At 44.9% G+C, this 25,608-nt stretch overlaps 2 long non-coding RNA genes across 3 annotated transcripts in view; one reads left to right on the top strand and one right to left on the bottom strand.

The window, feature by feature from the left end:
- The window catches only part of LOC309854969, an 84,038-nt gene extending 68,098 nt beyond the window's left edge, over nt 1-15,940 (bottom strand). The window contains exons 1-2 of the long non-coding RNA XR_014306507.1: nt 15,693-15,940; nt 7,069-7,158 (exon numbers count right to left, since the gene is read on the bottom strand). This is a non-coding gene — a long non-coding RNA (uncharacterized lncRNA). The remainder of the gene's footprint in view (nt 1-7,068; nt 7,159-15,692) is intronic.
- A 208-nt stretch (nt 15,941-16,148) lies between these two features.
- On the top strand, nt 16,149-20,791 carry LOC309854986. Of its 2 annotated transcripts, XR_014306528.1 has the most exons (4): nt 16,149-16,224; nt 20,187-20,243; nt 20,489-20,627; nt 20,716-20,791. It is a non-coding gene; the product is annotated as an uncharacterized lncRNA (long non-coding RNA). The 2 variants fall into 2 exon arrangements; XR_014306529.1 differs by having other exon boundaries at nt 20,489-20,768.
- Nucleotides 20,792-25,608: the final 4,817 nt, after the last annotated feature.

Below are 25,608 nucleotides of genomic sequence, written 5' to 3'. Positions count from 1 at the left end.
CAAGCTTATGTTCTCTAATGAATGACAAATGCCTAGAAGAATCCTCTGCGAATTGGCAGCCTCCCCCTCCAGCATGCAAATTACATGGAAATTCCATCAGTACATGCATATAAGCTGATCTGCACGACTGGCAGACTGGTGGATAAACACACCCATGGATTCATTGTCCAAATTCAATTTGGTGGGTTCATCTCTGCTGTTAGTGATCATTTGTTAAGTTACTCATCCAGCCAACATTTACTGCACAGCCATTCCACAACAGGCATTGTCTTGGGTTTTAGGAGTACAAAGAGGACTAAAAATATGGTCTCACTTCACATAGTCCACAACGAAAAGGGAGACATGACTGGTAAAGAAATAAAATTAACAATGTGAGAGGTGCAAAAATAGAATGTGGGCAAGCTTCTGTGGTCAGAGAGGAAATAAATCAACGCTACCTATAGGGGCTGGGGACAGCCTCCCAGATTTTCAAGGCACAACTCCGAGCAAGATCTTAAGAGTCAGCGAGACAAAGTGCAGAAAGGGAGGTCACCGTGAAGAGAGTAGCAAGGACATATGACAAAACATGTCGGGCTCTGGGGGCCGACAAGAGTTTGAACTTGCTGGAGCACACACAGCAAGCAACTATCTGCTATTCTAGCTCCTTAAAAATGCGTGCCGACCACAAACCAGAAGTGACTCTTAATCTCACAGAACAAACTGAGGGCTGCTGGGGGGAGGGGGGGTCAGGAGAGGGGGGTGGGGTTATGGACATTGGGGAGGGTGTGTGCTATGGTGAGTGCTGTGAAGTGTGTAAACCTGGCGATTCACAGACCTGTACCCCTGGGGATAAAAATACATTACATGTTTATAAAAAATTTTTAAAAATTTAATTAAAAAAAAAAAGGCGTGCCAACCACACAGCCCCTCTGAGGGGTAACATGGCCCTAGCTATTGAAATTTAAAATGTGCTTATCTTGTTTGTATAGCAGCAAAAGGAGCAAAAGTGCTCCTCTATAAGGGACTAGTTAAATATGGTACATACACATAAAGAAGTACAACACATACTAAATACCCTGTCAAAAGGCATGGGCATATACCCCATAAACTTATAGAAGATTTACAGTTAGGGGAAGATCTCCAGAAAATACTGTCAAGTGAAAAAATCGTGAGATTAAAAAAAGATAGGATGCTACCTTTTGTGTAAGAGAGAAGACAAAATAGGAATATCTATTCTTCTTTGCTTTACTGATAAAGAAACCCTAAAAGGACATATAAGAAACTAATATCTGTAAGCGTTGAGGGGGTTGCAGAACAGATTAGAAAAGAGCTGGGGGTGAGATTCTGCAATGCAGACCTTGTAGATCTTCCCCTGCCCCCCGAATCGCATAAATGCATCATCTCTGAAAAAGTAAGACCAGGGGTGGGGTGCCTGGGTAGCTCAGCGGGTAAAACATCCAACTCATAATTTCAGCTCCAGTCATGATCTCAGGGTCTGGAGATCAAGCACCACATTGGGCTCCGTGCTCAGGAGGGAGTTCACTTGAGAGATTCTCTCCCTCTGCCCCTACCCCATCCCGTCTCTCAAATAAATAAATCTTTAAAAAAAAAAAGAAAAAAAAGTAGGACCAAATTTTAAAATGTATCTGCCTCATGGCCCACTAATTCTAGTCTTGACATCATTTACAATCACTTACACATGTGCCTAAGGATATTTGTTATAGTACAGTTTTTGTGCAAAAAAAAAAGAAACAACAAAAATGTCCATTAATAAAATCATAGAATAAACAAGTATGTTCATACTTAAGAATATCAGGCAGCAGCTAAAACTGTGAAGTAGATCTTTCTACCCACAGGGACAAATCCAAGACTCCCAGAAGGATAGGACACTGTTACTGTAACACACACAGCCCAGGTAACACCGTGCTAAGTTGAAATAATTCACACCTGTTACCAGTGCTTACTTGCGGACATGGTCTAGAGCAGTAGTCAGTGATCATCTTCTATAAAAAGCCAGACAGTCCATGTTTTAGGTTTTTCAGGCCTTAAGGTCTCTGTTGTGCCTAATCGCATATGGCAAACACAGCCACAGACAATATATAAATGAATAAGCTGTGTTCCAATAAAACTTTATTTCAAAAACAGAGAGAGAGCCAGATTGGGACTGCAGGCTGTAGTTTGCCAACTACTGGTTGAAAGAACCAAGACAGGAGGTGTTGATTAAAAACTCTTTAATTTTTTTTTTAACAAAGAGAATCAAGTATCTCTTCCTTATTTAATTAAAGTTAACTAAAAATAACACCGTATATTAGTCTGCTTGGGCTTCATAACAAAATACCATAGACTGGGTGGACTGAATAATAAGCATTTATTTTCTAATGGTTCTGGAAGCTAGAAGTCCAAGATCAAGGTGCCAAGGGTGGTTTCTGGTGAGGGCTCTCTTCCTGGCTTGTAGGCTGCTGCCCTCAGTCTGTGTCTTCCCATGTTTTTCCTCTGTGTACATGGAGGCAAAAAGAGCACTCTGGTGTCTTTTCCTCTTCTTACAAGGATATCAGTCCTACTAGATCACAGATCCATCCTTATGATGTCATGTAATCCTAGCTACCTCCCTAAAGGCGCTACCTACAGTCACATTGGGGGTCAGGCCTTCAACACGTGAATTTTAAGGAGACACAATTCAGTCTGTAACAGTGGGTCAGGACTTGTGCTCTATAATAACAAGACACACAGGTTCCTCCTCCCAGAATCCAAAAGAAATAATCAAGATCATGATGGTTCTTAACATCAGAAAGCCAGCCAGGGATTCTTCCTTCCCTAACCCTCTCTCTTCCTTCTCCTGGAAAGAATGTTCCCTTCTCCAAGGCAGTGCTGCTGTCCTGCCTGGGTAGGAAGTCTTCAGCAACCCCTCCACCCCTCACTGACACTGCCTGCCTGCCTCTCTCTCTTGGGAATCCTCCTACCTGTCAAGAGGTGCTAGAAAGGCATACGTTGAGAAAACCATATAATATATCCAGATCGCCTTTGGGATTTATGTCTATATTATGTCTGTATCTTCCCATATTTATCTATCTAAAACAATCTATTGAGAGAAATTGTAAGGAATTGGCTTACGCAATTATAAAGGCTGAGAAGTCCAGACCCAGGAGAGCCAATGGTATAATTGCAGTCGGAGTCTGAGTTCAAATGCAAGAGAAGACCAACGTCTCATCTCAAAGACAGGCAGAGAGAATTCTTTCTTATCCATCCTTTTAGTTTCCTCAGGCCTTCAACTGATTGGATGAGGCCCACCACACCCGGGAGAACAATGTTACTCAGTCTACCAAATCAAGTATTAATCTCATCCAGCAAATCCCTCACAGACACACCCAGAAATAATGTTTAACCAAATGTTTGACACCTTGTGGCCCAGACAAACTGACATGTAAAATTAACCACCACAGCCAGTGACTAGAAACAACTCAAATGTCCACCAGTAGAAGACTGGTTAAATAAATTACGGGACAGCCAGAGAAGCGGACACTGTACAACTGTAAATTTTAAAAAGGTAAGAAAAAAGAATGAACTTCTCTAAATACTGTCATGGAAAGATCAAAAGTGGAAAAAGAAAAATGCAGAATACATGTGTAATAGGATACATCTGATGAGAAAATGAGGAAAAACTAGCATTTATATTTGTATTTTTTTATATATATGTAAAGAACCTCTAGGAGTACTCAGAAACCACATTGCTTCCCTATGAAGACAGGAACTAGGCACATACAAGGCAAAGAAGGGAGGGAGAATTTTGGCAGATTCTCCATACTGTCTGGATTTTAACTGTGAAAATGTAGTACCTGCCCAAAAAAGATTTTAAATAACTGATGATGGGAAAAACAACTGTTGGGCATCTCCAAGGTCCAGTCTGGAAGTCCCCAGTACACATCCAGCCAGCAGTGAAAGCCATGAAGAAAATGAGGTTGTCCCGGCAAATACGGAGAGAAGGCACTAATGTGGAAGTCAGACCCTGGGGAACACCAACATTTTGGGGGGGGGCGCGAGGAGACTGTGCAGGAGCAGACAGAAAGGCGGAGTACAGAAGAGTCTCAGAGGGTATGTAATGGTCTCGCGGCGACAAGCAGTGTAAAGTACAGACAAGCATTCAGCGGTCGCATCATTTCTGGGGTGATATATTTAACCAGAGAGTCTGTATTGTGTTTGCACTTTCTGTAGGAAATAGATCATGTAGTTACATCCCTTCCCTGGAATTTCTGTAGCTGCTGTCAGTGCAACCTGATTTGAGATGTAAATAAACTGCGGAGATAATGCTGGGATCTCGGCAGACTCTGTTCCGCCACCCGCCCAGGATGAGGGCGGTGATGGATGGTGCCAGGGCCACTGCATAATCTCGTCTGTTTTAATACTCGATTATCGCGCCCCTCATCTTCCCCAGAACCCAACTCAACACATTAAAACCTCTTTGTTCCTTCCACAATGCTAGTATCTCCCTCGCATCTCCAGCCTCCTTTAATATGTTTCATTATTGAAATGAACACAGAAAACCAATTACCCGGGTGGCAGCAGGAGTTGGTCATGTGCCCACCCAGCCGCTCCAGGAACCTGATTCCCGTTGAGATAAACGAGAACCCCCGTGCACAGCCAAGCTGCTCACCTCTCCTCAGGCTCCTGGGAGCCGCCCCGACACAGCCACGGGGCTTCAGACATTCCTGTTCAGCTAGTTCAGTGCGTGTTCGTTGTCACCAGATGCTATGGGAGGGTGTGGCGCGACCGAAGTGCGGGGCCACGCAGCTCTGCAGCCAAAGCCGTTGTTAACACAGTGAGGGCAGAGACTCTCAGAACACCCGAGTTCAAATCCAGGCTCGGCTAACAAAGCTGTCTGGCTTGGGCAGATTCTTAACTTCTCAGGGCCATGGATCCTCATTTGTGAAATGTAAATAATAACAGTACCCACCCGGGCGCCCCTGTGGCTCTGACGGTGAGGAATCTACCTTCTGCTCAGGTCATGGTCCCAAGGTCCTGGGATCGAGCCCCATGGCGTCGGGCCCCCTGCTCACTGGGGAGTCTGCTTCTCCCTCTGACCCTCCTCCCTCCCATGCTCCCTCTCACATTCTCTCAAATAAGTAAAATCTTTAGAAAAAAGAAATAGTACCTCCCTGTTATGGGTCGAATTGTGCCTTCCAAAAAGTTGAGAGTCCTGACCCCCAATACCTGTGACTTTATTTGGAAATAGGATCTTGGCAGATAGAATCAAATTAAGCCTCCTGGATTAGGGTAGCATCTCAGTGGGGTGACCAGTGTCCCTGTGAGGAGACAGATTTGGAGCCACAGAAAACACATGAAAAATTATGCCACGTGATGGTAGGGGCAGAAATGGGAGTGATACAGCTCCAAGGTGGGGAGCAAGGGCAGTCACCGGACGTGGAAAGAGGCAGGGAAGGATTCTCCCTGAGAGGCTTCAGAGGGAGCACAGCCTAGCCAACTGCTCGATTTTAGACTTCTAGCCTCCAGAACTAAGAGAAAATAAATGTCTGTTATTTTTAAGCCACCAGTTTGTGGCCACTTGTTACAGCAGCCACAGGGAACTCATACACCTCCTCAAAGGGTTGGTATGAGGATTAATTAATTATACATGCAAAATGCTTAGGAGAGTGTCTAACACCTAGTGAGTCATAGAGCAGTGCAGCATTATTGTTATTACCAATTATTATTATTATTGTGGTCGTCTTGTCCCATAAGCAGGCAAGCGTCCCTCAACACGTCAAGTATCAGATTTGACAAACAGATTGGGGGCCTCCCACTTCCACAGAAACCTAGAGCTTGTGGTTGGTAAGCAAGTCCTCAGGCTACCTCTGGAGCAGGTGAAGAGCCCAGCTTCGCCCATGTACTCTTTGAGCCACCTTTGCAGGGGTACTGTGACAGGAAGGATGTCCAGGGCATTTGCATAGGTTGACACCATGCCAAAGATTAGGCTGGTTTCTGCTATACTGAATCACTCTGGTGGAAGAACCAGTTCCTCACTCAAGGTTACTGAGGCATGGGAGCACTGTGGCTAAGCACATCGATCTTGGAGCCAGACTACATGGTTCAAATCCCAACCCCTCCCTTACCAGCTCTGTGATCTCTGACAATTCATTAACCCCTCTGAAACTCAGTTTCCTTATCTGTAAAATGGGCAAAAGCTAGCAAGAAGTATATAATAACATACAGGTGAATAATCTAGAGAAGGTGGGGAAAGAGGCAGTTTGTTCGGAACCAACACAGCCTCTCCTTCTCCCACATGCACACATCCCCTGACCCGGTGGCACATCTCAGGGCATCCCTATAGCCTAATATAATCATCTGTTCTTTGTTGGTCTCTCCATATAGCCTAAGCTCCTTCACGACAGAGGGTGAGTGTTTTTGGAGCATCCCCAATATACAGAGTCATGACCAAGAACACATACTGAACAAAGTCTCTCAATCCTAAGGCATTTACACCCTGGCTCTACGATTTCTCCTCTACTTACTCCCTGAATTCTTATTTTAACAGTAAGTTCCTTTCACTCAAGGGCCAACTAACTGCAGGCCTAATTCGACCACATCCCTTCGTGTACTAGCATCTGTAGCTGCTTTCAAGCTACAACAACAGAATCAAGTAGTCTGCAGTAGGGACCCATGGGACCCACACCATGTGACCCCCAAGACTGAAGATATTCACTATCTGGCCCTTTACAGAAAAAGTCTGTCAGTTCCTGTTTTCCATCAATTTCTCGCTTTTCACTTAAGTGCATTTTTTTTAAGACTTTATTTATATATTTGACAGAGAGAGAGATCTCAAGTAGGCGGAGAGGCAGGCAGAGGGAGAGGAGGATGCAGGCTCCCCACCGGGCAGAGAGCTCGATCCCAGGACCCTGGGACCATGACCCAAGCCGAAGGCAGAGGCTTAACCCACTGAGCCACCCAGGCACCCCATCATTTAAGTGTATTTTTAAATAGGAAACTTCCTATAACTAATGTGAGTGGAAACCAGTACCTCTTGCCATACATGGAAGGCAGCCATCAAGTCAATACAGTACTACTGAAATAAAGCACAGACCAGCTACAAGAACTTACCAGGCCTCAGGAAGCCAGGCTGCAGGGCACAAAGCAGAGGCCTCGGCCGGAGATGCCAGGATGGCCGGTAGAAGCTGAAGGCAGGCTACTCTGCAGGAACAAATGCAGAAAGGAAAAAGGAAAGTGTGAGTACCGGATCTTGAAGGACAGCCACACAGCAGTGTGGGAAGGAGGAAGACTATGCCAATAACAGACTCATAGAAGAAATCCTCGGGGCGGAAAAGGAAGCAGAATTTCTAAGAGCAGGAGCTCCGAGGACACACAGCCAGAGGGGCCACTTAGAAAGGCAGCAAAGTCAGGTGCCTGGGTGGCTCAGTGGATTAAAGCCTTTGCCTTTGGCTCAGGTCATGATCCCAGGGTCCTGGGATTGAGCCCCACATCGGGCTCTCTGCTCAGCAGGGAGCCTGCTTCTTCCTTTCTCTGCCTGCCTCTCTGCCTTCTTGTGATCTCTGTCTGTCAAATAAATAAAAAATCTTAAAAAAAAAAAAAAAGGCAGCAAAGTCTCCTCACAGGATTGAGAAAAAATATATATATATTTTTTCAACATCTCAAAGTAGTAAGCATAACTTATAAACCAGATTAGAAAAGAACATCTCAGCACATTTATAATGAAAACAGCTGATGCTAATGAGCACAATAACATTTAAATAGAAATCTGTTTACCTTCGGGAGATTCATGTAGAACTTCGCTGCTGTACTGACTGATTTAAGAACCAAGGACTGATTTAAGGACCAGGGACAGGGCTGATGAACCCTCCTGAGTTTTCTGGATTAAAAGCGTAGCTGGCTGAGGTGCAGAGGCACACTGAGAACCTCGGAGCCTAACCAACCAGAGACTGGGCGTCATCAGAACCAGGTGGCGAAGAGGTCACAGCACCCAACCTGGCCATATGCTTCCAGTTCTTTCTGTTATGAGCACCACAGACTCCTTGAAAAAGCTGAAAAATCTAGGCCCCTCCTCCCAGAAAATTGCACAGAAATACATACACCAAAACTTTTGCATTTACATTCTTTTTCTATGTTGGAAATGTATTTCCTACACATGAAGAAAAATTAAAAGCAATCTTTAAAAAAAAAAAAAAGCCTTGGCCTCATTTTTTATAACACGTTAAGATTCAAGGTCTATTTGAGTGGTAGAGGGAATAGATCTAAAATAAAACAAAAAAAAATTTTCAATTCTTCTCAAAATCTCATTTTAATGAGATTTCTGCAATTTCTTGGCCTGAATAAAAGTTGTAATTGTGGAATGGTCTTTGGCATGAAAATCAAATTGTCTTCAAGTTTTCATTTAAGGGAGACCTGTCGGTTAAGCATCTGCCTTCAGTTCAGGTCATGATCCCAGGGTCCAGGGATGAAGTCCCACATTGGGCTCCTTGCTCAGCGGGAAGCCTGCTTCTCCCTCTGCCTGCTGCTCCCCCTGCTTGTGTGCTCTCTCTCTCTGACAAATAAATAATCTTTTAAAAAATGTTTTTTTCATTTAAATGGTACCTGCATAGACAAAAACCCTGAACCCCAGAAACACACAGGAAACAAAAAAATTAATAATCCTATTACTCACTTGGCTAACTTAGAGTCGGGTTGTGTCAATAAATACCAAATTCTCCAAAATATTTTTAACATTCAATTTACATCAATTTTTTTTCTCTCATCCTTAAGTTAATGAGGCTAGGTAGATGAGAGAAGTCCTTATGAATCATGATCTCAGGGTCCTGGGATCGAGCCCTGCATCGGGCTCTCTGCTCAGCTGGGAGCCTGCTTCCTCCTCTCTCTCTGCCTGCCTCTCTGCCTACTTGTGATCTCTGTCTGTCAAATAAATAGATAAAATCTTTAAAAAGAAATTTTTTTGAAGATGGTCTGAGTAACTCCTGTTAACCTTAAAAATAAAATGGCCAGTTCTTTTACCAGCAAAAATGGGTTTATCTGGGAATAGCAGAGAATTGCAATTTAGGACAAGCACTGACAAAACCGCAGGCAAGTCTGGAGAACAAAGAAAAGAAGTGTTCTTTTAAAGGGGAAAGGGGGATTTAGGGGAGGCTGTTGTGAACTAAAAGTCCATTGGAGTAAACTGGGAGTTTGAAGTGGAGTCGCTTCTTTTTGTCTGGGCTGTTGCCAGGGGAGGAGGAAAGCCTTGCTTCCTCCTGCTGGAGTAGTCGGGTAGCAGGCAGCGGCTAAGGTAGGAGCCCCTGTAAGCCAGGACTCCTCCGTTGGCTTTGCAGCTGACGGGTGCTGGCCATGACCGCTCCCCCTGCCAGCCTCCCGCCTCCATCCTAAACAGTTTCCTTTTATTAATTTTCACAGCCTCCCCTCTCTTTGATGGAGAACTCTGAAAAGCACTGCTGACCAAGAGTCACATTTTCCACGTTCAGTGGTTTTGTCCCTCAGCACCGAGGAGGACCTTTCCTGGTTCTCACGTCCTACATTGGAGGGAGCATGCAACAGCAGTTGGAAACTACATAAGGCCATGTCTGAGTACTGAGGAAGCTTAGGAGGGAGAAACTCTCAGGCCCTTCCCATCTGTCATCCAAGACCGGTAAGCCTTGGAGATCATTTCGAGGTGTTGAGCTAGCATCACCTTATTGGGTACATCATTTTTTTTAAGTTTGAAAGGCAACAAAATACAAAACTTCAAAAAATTATACAACAGAAAAAGTAACATGACCATTCCAAATTGTAAGATGGTTCTAAATCAGGACTCTGGTCTGAAAGTAGGCAACCAAACTACTAATCAGGACTTATTCCAACCTCAGGAAGAACGGTTCTCCCTATGGAGGCAAATCTGGACTCGTGTATGCCTCCCAGAGGTCTCCGCCAAGAGCGGCCGTAAGAGAAGAGTGGCCACCTCGGGAGCACCCTGAAAGAAAGAATAGACCGGGTGCATCTGGGAAGATGCAGTGCAAGTTTAAACAGGAAGCAATCGCTGATGAACTTTCTACGAAACAGTACAACTTCGAAGACATCTTTAAATAGCACTGTTACCCCAAAAGAACTATTTATACCAAGTATTATTCATAATAGTCTGTAAAGTTATAAATTCAAAAATCATGACTGTGGATGAGAATGCCAAGTTGGTGAATAATTCGGATGACTTTTGTGGATTCTGGAACCTTCTAACCCTTCAGGAAAAACATGTGAAAGAAGAATTTGTCCTGGTTTCAAGATGAGGCTATTCCCTAAAGACTGCAATAAAAAAAAAAAAAAAAAAAGGAGGTTTCTCCCTTTCACCAGAGCTTGGGAAATGCAGACAAGGGCATTATCTTTCCACAAAAGAAAGGAAACACCAGTGAGAAAAGATACATAGGTCTCTTCTGACATCTTGGAAAAGCTGTCACACATCGCCTGCCTCAATTCTGGGAAACCTTAACTTTCAGGTCACCAGAAGGTATGCGGGTCCAGTCAGGGGTGGGTGCTCTCTTTAGATATTTCATGTGACTCCAAGAGTTTGTTCCCTCCAGTTTGGTGACACAAAGCAGTTCCTGATAAGGGCTTTTCATCAAGGCTAAAATCGGGGGGGGGGGGTCTTTTCTAATAGATGAAATCTCTCGGTAGCAAGAAGGAATGCCTAAGGTCACTGTCTCCTGGAAGCACACGATGAAAAATTGCTCCACCAAAGTATGGCTATTTTAATAGAAGCAATAAGGCCTTTACGATACTGAAACATAAGTCCTTTCATCAGCTGTGTCAAAGGAGAGAGGGGCCAAGTACATCGGTCGCCCTGTGACTATCTCAAAGGGTGAGAGTGAGTTCCAAATGGGGTGGATCTGAGATTAGAAGGATCGGTTACAGTGCTTTCACCCAAAATATCTGGTGGGTCTCTACACATTTTGCCAGTTGAATCTCACGGAGCCATCAGTGTGTTTGAGTAACCCTGAGGATAGAGGATGGTGTGCACAATGGAAGTATTGTAAAACCAGCCAAAACAGCACAGACCTGTTGAAACACCTGACCAACAGAATGGGTTCTCCGGTCCCTATGAAGTTCAGAAGTTCCTCGGGTAGGGATAATCTTTTCTAATGGAATTTTGGCTACAGACAAATTGGCCTATCTACAAGAGAAAGCTTTGGTCCACTAAGAAATCGTGCAAACTATGACTAAAACATATTTACATCCATGAGACAGGGAAGCTATATGAAATCTATACGAACAGGTTTCCCCGGATTATACTTGGGACAGGTGGGGAAAGTAAGGCAGGCACTTTCTGAAGCCTTATTAATATTTCCCCACCAACCCTGGTTCCAAAATGCTAGCATTCTGTCAGTAGACCAATGGTTTAATGCACACAGAGTGGTGAATAATGGGAATTTTAGAATTTCTTACAGGAATGGATGGTTACTTGGTCCAAACCAGAGTTCTCTCTTTTTATTGAGCCAATGATTATTAGATTTCCAATACTGTTTTTCCCTCTCTAGGGACAATAGTTGGGTATCTCTAGTCAGTCTTTCCAAATTATCATCTGAAAGAACATCCCTTTGGAGCATGACAGAGGTTTGGCTACACATTTCCTTGGCAGAAATGTTATAGGCAGAAATATCAGGAAGGTGGTTTACTCTGCCTCCAGGGACTGGAGTCTGGAATACCCAGGAACCTGCAAAAGTATGGCATCTAATAAATTTTAGACACAAGAGCCCTTTTTTTTTTTTTTTTTTTTTTTTGAGAGACCAAGCAAAAGCACAAGCAGGAGTGGAGGGGCAGAGAGAGTGGAAGAGAGAATCTCAACCAGGCAGGGTCTATGCTCATCGTGGAACCCTACACAGGGCTCAATCTCAGGACCCCGAGATTATGACCTGATCATTGATTCCTATTATGGAATCAAGAATTGGACGTCTGCGGGGCGCCTGGGTGGCTCAGTGGGTTAAGCCTCTGCCTTCGGTTCAGGTCATGATCTCAAGGTCCTGGGATCAAACCCAACTTCGGGCTCTCTGCTCAGCAGGAGCCTGCTCCCCCCTCCCCCGCCTCTCTGCCTACTTGTGATCTCTGTCAAATAAATAAATAAAATCTTAAAAAAAAAAAAAAAAGAATTGGATGTTTAACTGACTAAGCCACCCAGGTGTCCCCTTAGGAGCCATTTCAAATTTTATACCACTTGGAGGAAAGGAAACCTTGTTGCTTCCATAATATTCCAAAGTATGAACTACCCCAAAAGCATACCAGCTATTGGTATAAATACTTAGGGTCTTCTTGGCTAAAGTACATGCCGGAGTAAGGGCTGAAGTCTCAAAAGATGAAGCTGCCATCTCAATGACTTCAAAGAGATGCAAAAACATACTCAGCATATTTACCATCTTCACCATTTAAATAAGAACCATCAGTATACCATGAAAAATCTGCTTTGGTTTGAGGAGTTTCCTGTGAATTTCCACAGGGAGTGAAAAGGTAATCTGTCAGGAGTTAAGCAGTCATGAAGGGTTTCATCTTTGTGGAAGTGTAGTGGTTGTTTCAAGATCAAATGCCCTAAGTATAGAACCTGAGTTTGAGTAAACTGCAATTTTTCTTTGGAAACTTTGTGTCCCTTTAAGGCCAAAAGTTGCAATAGGTGAATAATGTTTCCTGTGAAGAGGATTCAGAGGGGGAGCAGAGAAGCAAATCATCTGCATATTTTAACAAAGTAGACCCTGCAGAAAACTTTCTATCAACCAAATCAGCTTTTAAATGTTTGTGAGAAGTAAAGACTCTGTGAAACCCCCCAGGCATTACTGTCCAGGTGCATTTCTGTTCCTACCAAGTGAAAGCAAAAAGATATTGGCTATCCTTATCAACAGGAATACTAAAAATGCACTGCACATATCATCTGCAATGAAAAATTTGCTTTCGGTGGGACTGGATGTCAGCAACATATAGGGGTTAGGAAAACAGGGTGTCAAGGGATAAAATGTTTATTACTAGTAGGTCGAGGACAAACCTCCATCTTCAGCCACTGGATTTTCTCACAGGTAAAATGGGGTGTTTACAGGGACTACTAGTGCGGGGGATAATGAGACCTTGAGATTTGTAATCGATATTGGCTCACTGTCTTGGAGGACTTCCTTACAGACTATTGATTCATTCTGAGAAGAGGTTTTGAGGGATCTGCCTGAATCCCGCTGGGCGCTGCATAGTAGATTCTGCCCAGAAAGAAGATGGCAGCTGATCCAACAGGAATCAATGATCAGGGTCCCCAGACTCAGCTACAGGGCAACATCAGAGATGGAAGCAAGAAAAGATGTCAAAGGGCCATTTAATTCCCCTGGTTGGCTATTTTGGTTACTACGGTTAAATTCCAAAATTAGTTTTCCTCTTTTGAGAGGAAGAAATTATGACAAGAGACTTTTCTAAGAAGTCTTGGCCTAATAAATGAATAGGACCTGAGAACTAAGGAGAAAAGGGTGCCTCTCTCTCAAAGGACCTAGACTAAAGGGAATAGGTTCAGAGACAGGAACCTGTTGAGGTTTACCAGAGACCCCCAGTATTTGAACTGTCTTAGTATCCTGAGGCAGGAGCTGCTTTATGACAATGGGGTTGGGCACTGAGAGGGTAGCTCCAGCCTAACCAGGGACACAGGCAGAGTCATTCTAAATGTTCTCTCCACAACAAGGAATAGGACCGGGAAGTTCCTTGGAGCCCACCATTGGGAACGGAGGGGACACGGGAAAGACTGAGCAGAGGGCAGAAGGTGCCTGGGATGCTCAAATATGTAACATCTTGTGCCAGTGCCCTGGCTCTTTGCAGTAACAAGAGAAACTAGAAGGGTTTTGGTTTTGTTTAGGGGCCCTCACCTGCTGGAGTTGAAAAATTTGAGGATTTTCGCAGTCTTTTAGTGGACTCATCTAGGGTATGAGCAAGCAGGTTTGCCAAATTAACTAAATCTGAACTGCCCGAAATTTCCCATTCCATCCTGGTCCTTTGGTCTGATTCCTTCCAGAAGCAGGCTGTTCCAAACAGAGTAAAGAAGAAATCACCTCAGCCCACGAATAAACACAGAATTAAATACTACCCTGATAGATTCAACATCTAAAGGAAAAAGAGCGGGGTGCCTGGGTGGCTCAGTGGGTTAAAGCCTCTGCCTTCGGCTCAGGTCATGATCTCAAGGTCCTGGGATCGAGTCCCACATCGGGCTCTCTGCTCAGCAGGGAGCCTGCTTCCCCCTCTCTCTCTCTGCCTACTTGTGATCTCTGTCAAATAAATAAAAAAATCTTAAAAAAAAAAAAAAAGTAAAGAACTTTGTAAACACTCTTTCAGTATTTAAATGTCTTCTCCGAAGACTCAACTTTAAAGAGGAGGTTTTAATAGGTTCAGGAGAAGAGGGAGCAGGGGGAGGTTTCAAGGAAAGGGAAGTCTAGCAGAGAATAGAGGGAAATGGCACAGGAGGCACGGCCTGAGAGCAGGTGGCTGCCAAGTGGGAGGAAACCCAGGAGGAGACGAAGAGAAAAAAAGAGACATTTTGACTTCTTTCAATTATTTGTTTGCCTCAGTTAATTTAGAAATACTATCCTGCAAAGAGGCAAACAGAATCCCGAAAACATCTGGAAGCCTCGAGGTACAATTTACAATAGGTATCTCCTTCAGTTTGTTTGGTTTTGTTTTAGGAGCCCCGGCTTTCTCATTTAATTTTGAGTAAAATGGGGCGCCTGGGCGGCTCAGTGGATTAAGCCGCTGCCTTCGGCTCAGGTCATGATCTCAGGGTCCTGGGATGGAGCCCCGCATCGGGCTCTCTGGTCAGCAGGGAGCCTGCTTCCTCCTCTCTCTCTCTCTCTGCCTGTCTCTCTGCCTCCTTGTGATCTCTGTCTGTCAAATAAAGAAATAAAATCTTAAAAAAAAAAAAAAATAAGTAAAACAAGTTAGGTGAGCTCGGAAGTTCCCCCCCAGAATGGCCATGGATGGACTAAAACTACTTTTGGTTAAGTGAGTCGTATTCCTCAGAAATGTGCACGAGGAGGGACCCCAGTTTTTAGAAACACCAGCGCCATCCCAGCAGGAGGTGATCTTCAAGCATTTCGAGGACTAGGATCCCATTTCTTAGAGCAAAGAGGGGACATTCCTCAACAAGGACACTCGGGTTCCAGAGGGATCAGACCAAAGGCCAGCACAATTCCAAAGGGCACAATCCGGTCCCAAAAAAGGAACAGGACCCAAAGCCAACCAAGTACACTGGGGAAGGGCAAAGACTTAAATAAAAGCTGCAGAGGGGCACCTGGGGGGCTCAACTGCTTAAGCGCCAGTTTTTTTCTTTTTTTTTTCTTTCTTTTTTTTGTTTGTTTGTTTGTTTGTTTTTCGATTTTGTCAGAGCACGAGAGCAGGTGCACAGGGAGAGGGGCAGGCAGAGGAAGGGGCCCGTTCCACGCTGACCCGGGAGCCGCGCGCCGGACTCGATCCCAGGACCGAGGATAACCTGAGCTGAAGTCACTCGCTTAACCAACTGGGCCTTGCCAAGGTGGCCCGCAGGCGCCCACTCCGGATGTCCGGTCAGGTCACGGTCTCGGCGACGGGAGACCCGAACCCCGAGGGCGGCTCCCGCCGGGCCTAGAGCCTGCTTGTTGGGCTTCCGACTCTCTCCCACGCCGCTCGCTCTCACCCGAAAACCAACCAACCCACACAGCCTGTCGAGCTCGGACACGAAGAGAGCAGAGCTCCGGACGCCGGAGAACACTCACCCTCGGGCCCCGGGGTCCCCCCTCTGCCGGCTCTGCGGGCGCCCGCACCCGCTTCCTCAGCCCGCCTCAGAGCTGTCTGGGGGGGGGGGGGTCTTCTCTGGATCCCACCTCCGGTCACCAGGCAACAGGACCCTTAAAAAATCAACCGGCCGGGTGTTTCGCCCACAAAAACAAACTTATCCTACTTGTTATTCCTAAAACTCCTCAAAACAGAGGAGAGGCTTTTTTTTTTTTTTTTTTGGTGGTGGCGGTTTCTTTTTAACTAGAGGAAAGGGGCGGGATTAGCGGGGCTCTTATAAACAAAGAATCCATTGGCGCAAACTGGGGCGTTCTGAGTATAATGGCTTCCCATTGGTTGGATTGTGAGAGTCTCTCATTGGCTGGGCTGTTGCCAGGGCAGAAAGCAAGCCCTCCTTCCTTCCCTGGGGCGAGGTTCTTGGTCTCTTCCTTCTGGGTCTGCGGTTGACCAGGAGTGGTGGCGTGTGAGCGCTCCCCCTGCCTCCAGCTCCATTCTAAATGAGGTTTCCTGTTGGTAATTTTCTCACCCTCAAATGAGTTCCTGTGATATTATGACTCATAATAAGGAATATATATTTGATCTTGTCCCACTCCTGGCGCAGAGCTCGTAAAACCCTGGGAATTTCCTAAGTGATGAGAGCCATCAAGGTGTCTTTTGTTATGTGAACCAGGTACCTTTTGGACCCACACAGAAGGATGCGGGCTGGCTGCCAGGAGAACCAACCCTGTGATTAGAGGATTGAAACCTTCAGGGACACCTTGGGTGGCTCGTTAGTTAAATATATGCCTCTTGATTTGGGATCAGGTCATGATCTCACGAGATCAGGCCACAGCAGCCCCTTGGCAGCCCGTGGTAGCCGGGGTAGGCCACCTGTTGGCCATGGAACCTGCTTAAGATTCTCTATCTCTGAGACACCTAGGTGGCTCAGATGGTTGCGTGTTTGCCTTCGGCTCAGGTCATGATCTCATCGTGGTCCTCAGATCGAGCCCCAGGTACAGCTCCCAGATCAGCAGGAAGCCTGCTTCTCCCTCTCCCTCTGCTTCTCCCCCTCTTCGTGCTCTCTCTTTCTCTCAAATGAATAAATAGAAATCTTTGCCCCTTCCCCCTTTCCTAAATAAAAAAAAAAAAATTAAGTTAAATTTTTAAAAAGTAGAGTTGGGGAAAGTTCCAATCCAACCTCCAGCTCCGGAAAGGAGCGAGGGGCTGGAGGTTGAATCAGTCACCTACAGTCAATGATTTAATCAATTGCACTATTCTAATGAAGCCGCCATAAAAACTCAGGAGGACTGGATTCAGAGAGCTTCTGGGTTAGTGCACACGTGGAGGTGCCAAGCTCGGAGAGGGTACAGAAGCTCCCCCCCTTTCCTCAGACTTTGCCCTACACAACCCTTCCATCTGGCTGTTCCCGAGTTACATTTTTTTTAAAGATTTTATTTATTTGGGGGTGCCTGGGTGCCTCAGTGGGTTAAAGCCTCTGCCTTCGGCTCAGGTCATGATCCCAGGGTCCTGGGATGGAGCCCCGCATCGGGCTCTTTGCTCGGCGGAGAGCCTGCTTCCTCCTCTCTCTCTGCCTGCCTCTCCGCCTACTTTTATTTATTTGACAGAGATCACAAGTAGGCGGAGAGGCAGGCAGAGAGAGAGGAGGAAGCAGGCTCTGCATGGAGCAGAGAACCCGATGTGGGGCTCAATCCCAGGACCCTGGGATCATGACCTGAGCCGAAGGCAGAGGCTTTAACCCACTGAACCACCCAGGCGCCCCATTACATCCTTTTATAATAAAGTGGTGATCTAGTAAGCAAAATATTTCTCTGAGTTCTGTGAGCCACTTTAGCAAATCATTCGAAGCTGAAGAGGAGCTCTTGGAAATCTCTGATTTTTAGCCATTTGGTCAGAAGTACAAGTAATGGACATCTGAAGTAATGAGGAGACAGTCTTGTAGGACTGAGCCTTAACCTGTGGGATCTAATGCTATCTCCAGGTACCTGATGTCTGAATTCAGTTGGATTATAGGACACCCAGCTGTGTCAGAGAATTGCTTGCTGGTATGAGAATACCCCGCCCACACTGGAATTGGTACCGGAACGTATTTAGTTCCTCAGCATTCCTAAGTGTGTTCAGAATTTAACACACCAAGAAATGAATAAGGCTTATCATTCTCAACTCCAGTCTGCAGAAGCACCTTCTTTTCCATCTTGTACACTTTGGAGAGGCTGAAAGAGCTCACAGTTTTTCTGCAGCATCCCTAACAGAAACTGAAGGAACTTGAGTGGAAATATCTGCTTCATTCACTTGGCAAGGCCCTCCAGGTTAAGTCCAGCAGTGAAAGAATTTGCTGCCACACTGTTCTGCAAGAGGGCTTTTTATTCCCTAAAAAAGGTGAAAATTCTGTTCAATACTCAAACAAGAGGTGGGGAATTGTTTTCTGGAAAGGCAACACACTTGTGTTTAAACAAGATAAACGTAATACTATGCGTGCACCTTGGGACAAAAACTCCTGAAAAGACCAGCTTTTCCGACACTAGACAAGACTCCTTTCAAGATTTTGGCCGAGGCTTTGATGCCAACGTAGATAGTAATGAAGCATGCAACGTCTCCACCAAAGGAAGGAAGCCATGTGTTGTCGAGAATCACAGATGCTCCCTTCCATGCCCAGGGTTTTTTTCCCGTTAAAGTTATGCCTGGAAAAAAAAAAAACAAACCAACTTTTCAGCCATTAATGTCTCCAAAGGGACCCACCAAAAGAGGATGTTTCTTCTGATGACACCAAAGGGCACATAAAGGATGAAGGGAAGTAGCTCCACACTGAAGAGTGTAAAGCATTTTTGTGCCATTGCAGGCTGAGGCAAAGCAGTAGCTGCATTCCTGCTTTCAAATATCAGGAAGAAATGTCTGTCTCTTAGAGCAGATGAGGTTCTTTGATAGAGACACTGTTTTATTGGTGTCTCTGCTCCAAATCATAAACCAGCTTGATTACTGCGAGGGCACAGGTTTTTCCCAAAACATGCCCTATTGCACAGCTATTCTGTTGTTTGGCAATGTGAGAGGCAGAGTTAGAGAAAAGTCCCACATCTGGCTTTGGGGGGCGGGGACAAAGGCAAGTTCAGGGGAAGTTTCCTCCTTTTCAAATCTAACCTTCTTCTCAGGAAACATACCTACACTGTAAGATACTTTATGGGAATGCTGAAAAGGAAGGTGCTCTTTTGGCTTTGTTCCATGCACCCACTGACAAGTAATTCTCATTCCAAGAACCATTATGGCTTTAGTGACCCATTAGGTTCAGTAATGAAGCTAAAGTCAAGGGATACAAAACTTGCTTCATGCTTTTATTAAGTGATACATCCCAGATGGGCTAAGCTTACGATTCCTTAAGCATTATGGCAATGTGAACTTTTTTTTTTTTTTTAAGATTTTATTTGTTTATTTGACAGACAAGAGAACACAAGTAGGCAGAGAGAGAGGGGGAAGCAGGCTCCCCGCTGAGCAGGGAGCCCAATGCGGGCCTCAATCCCATGACCCATGCTGAAGGCAGAGTCTTTAACCCACTGAGCCACCCAGGCGCCCCAACCCTCTTTCATTTCTATCAGAGAAATTAATCTAGGTATTGACATTGACAACCGTAAACTTAGTGTATTACCTTACTGGGCCACCATCACATTCCACAGTGCAATTGTTTGGAATGAAACAACACCTTCTGGGACGCCTGGGTGGCTCAGTTGGTTGGGCAGCTGCCTTCAGCTCAGGTCATGATCCCAGCATCCTGGGATCGAGTCCCACATCCAGCTCCTTGCTCGGCGGGGAGCCTCCTTCTCCCTCTGCCTCTGCCTGCCATTCTGTCCGCCTGTGCTCGCTCTCTCTCCCTCTCTCTCTGACAAATAAATAAATAAAATCTTGAAACAACACCTTCATTTGACCACAACTTTTATTTTTTTTTTCCCCAAGATGACTTCTATTTCAAATAACAGAAAGAAAAATGGAAGAAAAGCGTCATGCGTGCATGTATGTGTGTACCTGATTCACAGAGCAGTTGCCACTCTTCAAAGGCCCTGAATCTGTCTCTCCCCTCTCCCCTTCTGAGGTTAAGAAACTCAACAGTTAGTACTGACTGGCCTCTCGCTGCTTGTACAGATAATCGAATGGAATTGTTGTGAGCTGTTCTTTTTTTAAATTTTTTTTAAAAGATCTTATGTATTTGAAAGAGAGAGCACGAGTGGAAGGAGGGGCAGATGGAGAAGCAGGCTCCACGCTGAGCAGGGAGCCTGGTGGTGTGGGGCTCGACCCCAGGGTCCTGGGATCAGGACTTGAACCAGAGGCAGATGCTTAACCAACTGAGCCACCCAGGCACCCCTGTCGTGAGCTGTCCTGAGCAACCACACCAAAGGACGGAGTTAACATATATTTCAAGCCCCAAGTGGCCTGTATTTCCCACCCTTACCACTATTTTTATACTCTAACATTGTCCAACTCCTTATTTACAGATAGAGCCCTCCAGCGACGACTGATACTCCCTTTGTGACATTTGAGATGCTCTGATTGTGAGTGGTAGGGCGCTTCACGCTCCTCTGGGGAGGGAGTGTAGCACAGTGGCCAAGTGAACAGTTTGGGAAGTCAGATGGGCCTGGGTTTGACTTCCAGACCCACTGTCTATTTTAATTCTTTAATAGCTACGTGGCCTATTTAACTGTATAAAGCCCTTACCTCATCTGTAAAATGGAAATTAAAGGAGATAACATATCTGCACTAAAGAGCCTGATTCCATTCTTCATTTTGACCTTGACAGATTTCAAGCTCCACCCTCCCCCCCCAGCACCCCCCACCACCACTTCTGCTTTGGACTCACATCTCAGCGAGCTGATAAGCAAGCCTGGGTGTTCCTTCTTTTGGTGACAGCGAGATGTCACACCACAGAAGCCTGGTGGGTGAGTGGGGGTGTGGGAGCCCTCACCCCAGCCCTACCCCCTAACCACCATAAAAGCCAAGACAGCCTCCATGGTTTGCTCTCTCCAGACAGTTTGAACCTACCTGGGAAACTTGCCCTCTTAACCCTGGAAAGCCTTGTGATTTGAGAAATAAACCTTGTCATACCCTCTTGTGTGTGTGTGAACCAAATTCTGATTGATGGAGTCCATCCCACTGCTTTGGGTGACCACAAGAAGTGGCACTGTTAGCAGGATGTCTAGGCAATGCCCCCCACCAGCGAGGGTCTTTCTTCTCTTGCTTTGGCTTGCAAAGTGGGCTTAGCTGCCCCCTGGAAAGCATGCATTATGAGCTGCTGCCGGCCAGGATCTTCTTCGACTTGCTGCTGCCTGCTGGCTAGCTTGCACTTCGAGCTGAATAGCTTTGTGCCACATCTGCTGAGTTCTTCAAGGCTCTGTTATACATAACCAACCTAAGTCAGTAATATTGGCATTTAGGAACAGAAGTATGGGATTGGGGCCCTCCTGAAAGTAGCCCTGGGATACGTGTCTTATCCTGACCAACATGTGGATATTACAGACTGAATTATGTCTCCATTCCAGCATCAGCCATGACTGCCTCTAGGTTTGGGGGAATGACTCTTAACCCTGTGACCATTGTGTGTAAAGCACCAGGCTTTAGTCCCCTGGAGGGCACAGGGGATAAACTGATACTCTACACACTACACATGTCCGTGGGGGGGCGGGGGGGTGTCACTCGTGTGGAAGAATATCCTGATTTTATGCCCTTAAAAGTGCTTGGATCCTCAAAATGCATTTGCTGCTGCCTATGCCCCTATCATAACAAGTTTTGTCCTCACGGTTACAGAAAAAACACTCATAGCGGCCCTATGGCACAAAGGGTTTATTTAAATACTACTTAAGCTATGGGTCCTAAAACTCCAAAAAGCAATTATCACTATGGAGGGAGGCCCTGAATCCTGATGATACTAATTTGAGGGTCTCTGGAGGAAGAAGTTGCTAAACATGAGCAGGACAGAGATGACTCACTCCCCAAAGTATAGAAACCACCCCAGGGGATGTTGATGATGATGATGATGATGATGATGATGATGATTGTTGTAGTACCACTTAGAAAGAGAAGGGAACAAAACTGAAACAGAGATTTGACCCAATTGGAAATCCAAATTTACTAAAAGAATTTCTAGAATAAAAAGGTAAAAGGAAGTAGATTGGCTTTTGCAACCTTACAGCAGAGGTTCTGAATTAACTTTAATATCTACTGAGATACACCAATTGGAGGCCTTAGTCAATACTGAGACTCAGAGGAACCCACTAAACTTAAACATGGTCCTCCTCCCTATAATCTTTTTTTTTTTTTTTGAGATTTTATTTATTTATTTGACAGACAGAGATCACAAGTAGGCAGAGAGGTAGGCAGAGAGAGAGGAGGAAGCAGGCTCCCCAGTGAGCAGAGAGCCCGATGCGGGACTCCATCCCAGCACTCTGGGATCACGACCTGACCTGAAGGCAGAGGCTTTAACCCACGAGCCACCCAGGCGCCCCATCCTCCCTATAATCTTATGGGAGTCACTGAACATAAAATACAAGAACAAAAACATGTGCTTCTGCTTCACTGTCAGAAATATCGCCTTGCCTAAATCTCCCACAGTCAAAGTGCCCATTGCCCTAAAATATCCCAGAGTGGGCATGGACACTCTGATTCAAAGTGTAATAAATTAAAATTCATTTAAACCCCTGCCGCCACTTACAATCAGCTTTAAAAAAAAAAAAAAATGGAGCCCCGTAGACCTTCCTGCCCCTGGTTAAAATATTTAATAAGACCCAGTATAAATCAAAACAGGGCATTTTAGATGGAAACATGTTATCCAAGATGTATTTAAAGAAGGGAAAGATGATCCCCATTTTTGCTCCATTTGATAGCACAGGTTGGCCAGTTCCTAAATCTTGGAAGGAATGAATGGTACCTCACCATGGATACTGGAATCTTAAGTGTCACCGTCCCACCCACTGAGCCCCCCCCCCATATCCAGTATTATGTAAATTACTGACTTCATCTAATTAGCAACTGGTAAATACTTTGCAGTCATAGATTTTGCTAAATCTCTCCTATTCAGTGCTTATTTTAACAGCTTCTCATTCACAATTTGTCTTCACCATCAAAGGGACACAACACAGCTTTACCTGGCTATCCATGGGGTACCGCAACAGCCCTGCTATCGCACATAACCACGGCAAGTAAGATCATAACCACAACCAATGTGATGGCACTTTTCACCCCTAATGAGGACATCCCTAAAAAAGGATGGAACCCAAGGGTCAGCACAATTCACTGAATTTCAGAAAGTTATCTTAGCACTGAATGCCCTGACTCACAATGAGCCCCATCCGTATACTTTTATAGACTCATAGACCATCGTCAATGGTCTGGCCATTGGTCTTGCCAACCTCATCCAAGGTTGCCCCCTTTGGGGTAAAGAACTCCATAAATCTCTTGCCTCACAGATCCCCAAAATAGAAATCAAGGTCACACATGTCTCCATACAAACTAAAGCCACAGTACAAGGCCTCACAAAGACATGTGTTATCTCCTTTGAAGTTTTGACCGAAGCACTCATTTCAATTCTCAAAATACACAATGCTGGGCTCTTTCATGATTCATTCAGTGAAAGTTTCATCTCCCCTACTGATCTCAAGATACAGGCTCATAGAGAACTATTAGTGTTTAATTAAATAAGCTCAAAGTCAATTAAATGAAACATAGCACATTTCAGTCATTAGTCAAACATCAAGGGTGAATTATAATAAAAAGTCTGCCTTCATTTCTGATGTTTGACTGCTGACATCGTACAAACCTGCCCCTCCCTCTTCCCCTTCTGCCCCACATCTAAGCAAGCTGATAAGGAATCTAGATGCTCTCTCTTTGGAGCCAGCTGGAGGTTGCAAGCCTAGCCCTCACATAACACCCCTCGCCCCAACCCTACCCCATAAATGCTCAGCCAGTCTCCTCTCCCTGCCCTGTCAAGCCATTTTTGGACCTGCTTAAGAGTCTTCCCTGATCTCCCTAGAAAACCTCATTATGTAAGAATTAAAACTCTTCCTACCCTCTTCGTATGTGTGTGGCATCATCATTCTTGACATCTGGACTAAACTGGGGAAGGGGGAGTGTCCATGTCATCTTTGCTATGTGACCACAATAGTACCTGGCATATTATGTGTTTAATAGATGGAAATTAGTGTGGGTTTTATTTCCCTATTTTAATTGATGGATATATGTAGACCTGACAGCTCTCAGATTTATGCTTGGATATAAGAGAGACAATGTGTTCATCTAAGTAATATCCTTGATGCTAAAAACGTCAGAAACCTTTTGGGCCACTGGCAGATCTCTCATGTCACAGGATGCTAAGAACTGTTAATCAAGAACACTGAATGAAAACACAGAGGATAAATCCTCCCTGATTGAGAGAGAAAGTGGCACACACTGGAGATTCAATAAACAGGTTTTGAGCAAATGAAACATTTTTTGAGTGAATGGACCTAGTATATGGGATTTGAGAGCTAATTAGATATAAGGAAGAGGAAAGGAACAAGTCAAAGGTAATGCAGAACAAGAAAGTTGCCCTGATGTGTTTTATCCAGGGGCACTTGGAAAACTTTAGTGATTAAGAAAATAATGCTTTTAGAAAAAGTTTTGGCACTGAGATACTCAGGAAAATCTATCAATAAATAGCAAGCCTGGTCCTTTTTAAGACACTGTGTAGAAATAATTCCAAAAAGATTAAAATCAGGGCAGAAACCAAGGAACCATTTTTTGTGTATCATATTGATCATTCCAAGTGGAACTGTTAGATATCTCAGAAAAATTGTGGTTCTGAATTGCTTTTGCCTCCAACTCTGGACCTCTGTTCCTAAAGGATTGTTTCCTAAAGGAAAACATTCAACCAGAAAATTTTAGCACATCAGAATCTCTCTGAAGATTAAGAAGTCTGTGTAGGACTGAATGTCTAAATTGAAAAGTTTTTGCTGTCACATTCAGGTATAAATGAAATAGTTCTTCATATCCCCTTCCTTTCTGTCCGTAGTTCACCTGTGTCAACTTTTCTCTCAGATGTGAAATAAAATTAAAGCCCATGGCACTAAATGTCAGTCATGGAGGAACGTGTCCCCAAGTTTGCCTCTGCTAAAGTGTTTCCAGAGACACCTGTCTCACACCAAGTCTCTACTGTACTTCTTCTCTACTCATTTTCACATAATCCAAAAGTCGTATTTCAGATGCACAGTTCCCACTGGGCTAACCTCATTAGGCCTGGCCATCTCTGTAACTCTTGGAGAAGTCTCTTACTTGAATGATTAGTCCCCCTCTCCCGACTGTGTGGGTTGAATCTCTCCCCATCTGGGGTTGCTTGGAACAAAAATAACTACCTCAAGTCCTTGTCACTAAAGCAAGAGAAGGTGGCATTAGATTTCTCAGAACAGGATGTCATTACAGGTTTTCCTTGTTAGCTACAGGTAAGATATTTGAGTGGTCCTCCCTCTGCTGACCTTGCTACACAGTCTTCTCATGTCTGGCAGCTGACCTTCAGAATGCCACCAGAAAAGGGATTTGGAGTCCAGCAACTCAATGATTATAAAACACAGGGATCTGAGCCCCAAAGTTTAGCAACTCTACTGATCTTTTTTGTGCAGCTCTGCTTCTGTGTAACCAAAGGAAACTCTTTCAAAATGGCGGTCCACGTTCTTAGTTGTTGGTTGATCTGAACATGTAAGCCTCATCCTCCAAATCCAACAAAAAGTCTACCTTTGGCTAGACTTCTGGTGCTGTGGAAAGGCCAGGTTTGGCTGCTGCCTTTGGAACCCTCAATCCTGGTAACATCACACTTAGACTTGGGAATGTAAGGAAATGCAGGAAATCTGACTTCACGGCTTTGGTTCTTGATTCGTCTTTGGAAATCAAGGTAAT

This window comes from Mustela nivalis (assembly GCF_964662115.1).
Source record: "Mustela nivalis genome assembly, chromosome: 19".
Taxonomy (NCBI): Eukaryota; Metazoa; Chordata; class Mammalia; order Carnivora; family Mustelidae; genus Mustela; species Mustela nivalis.
This window is presented reverse-complemented; position numbering and strand designations above follow the sequence as displayed.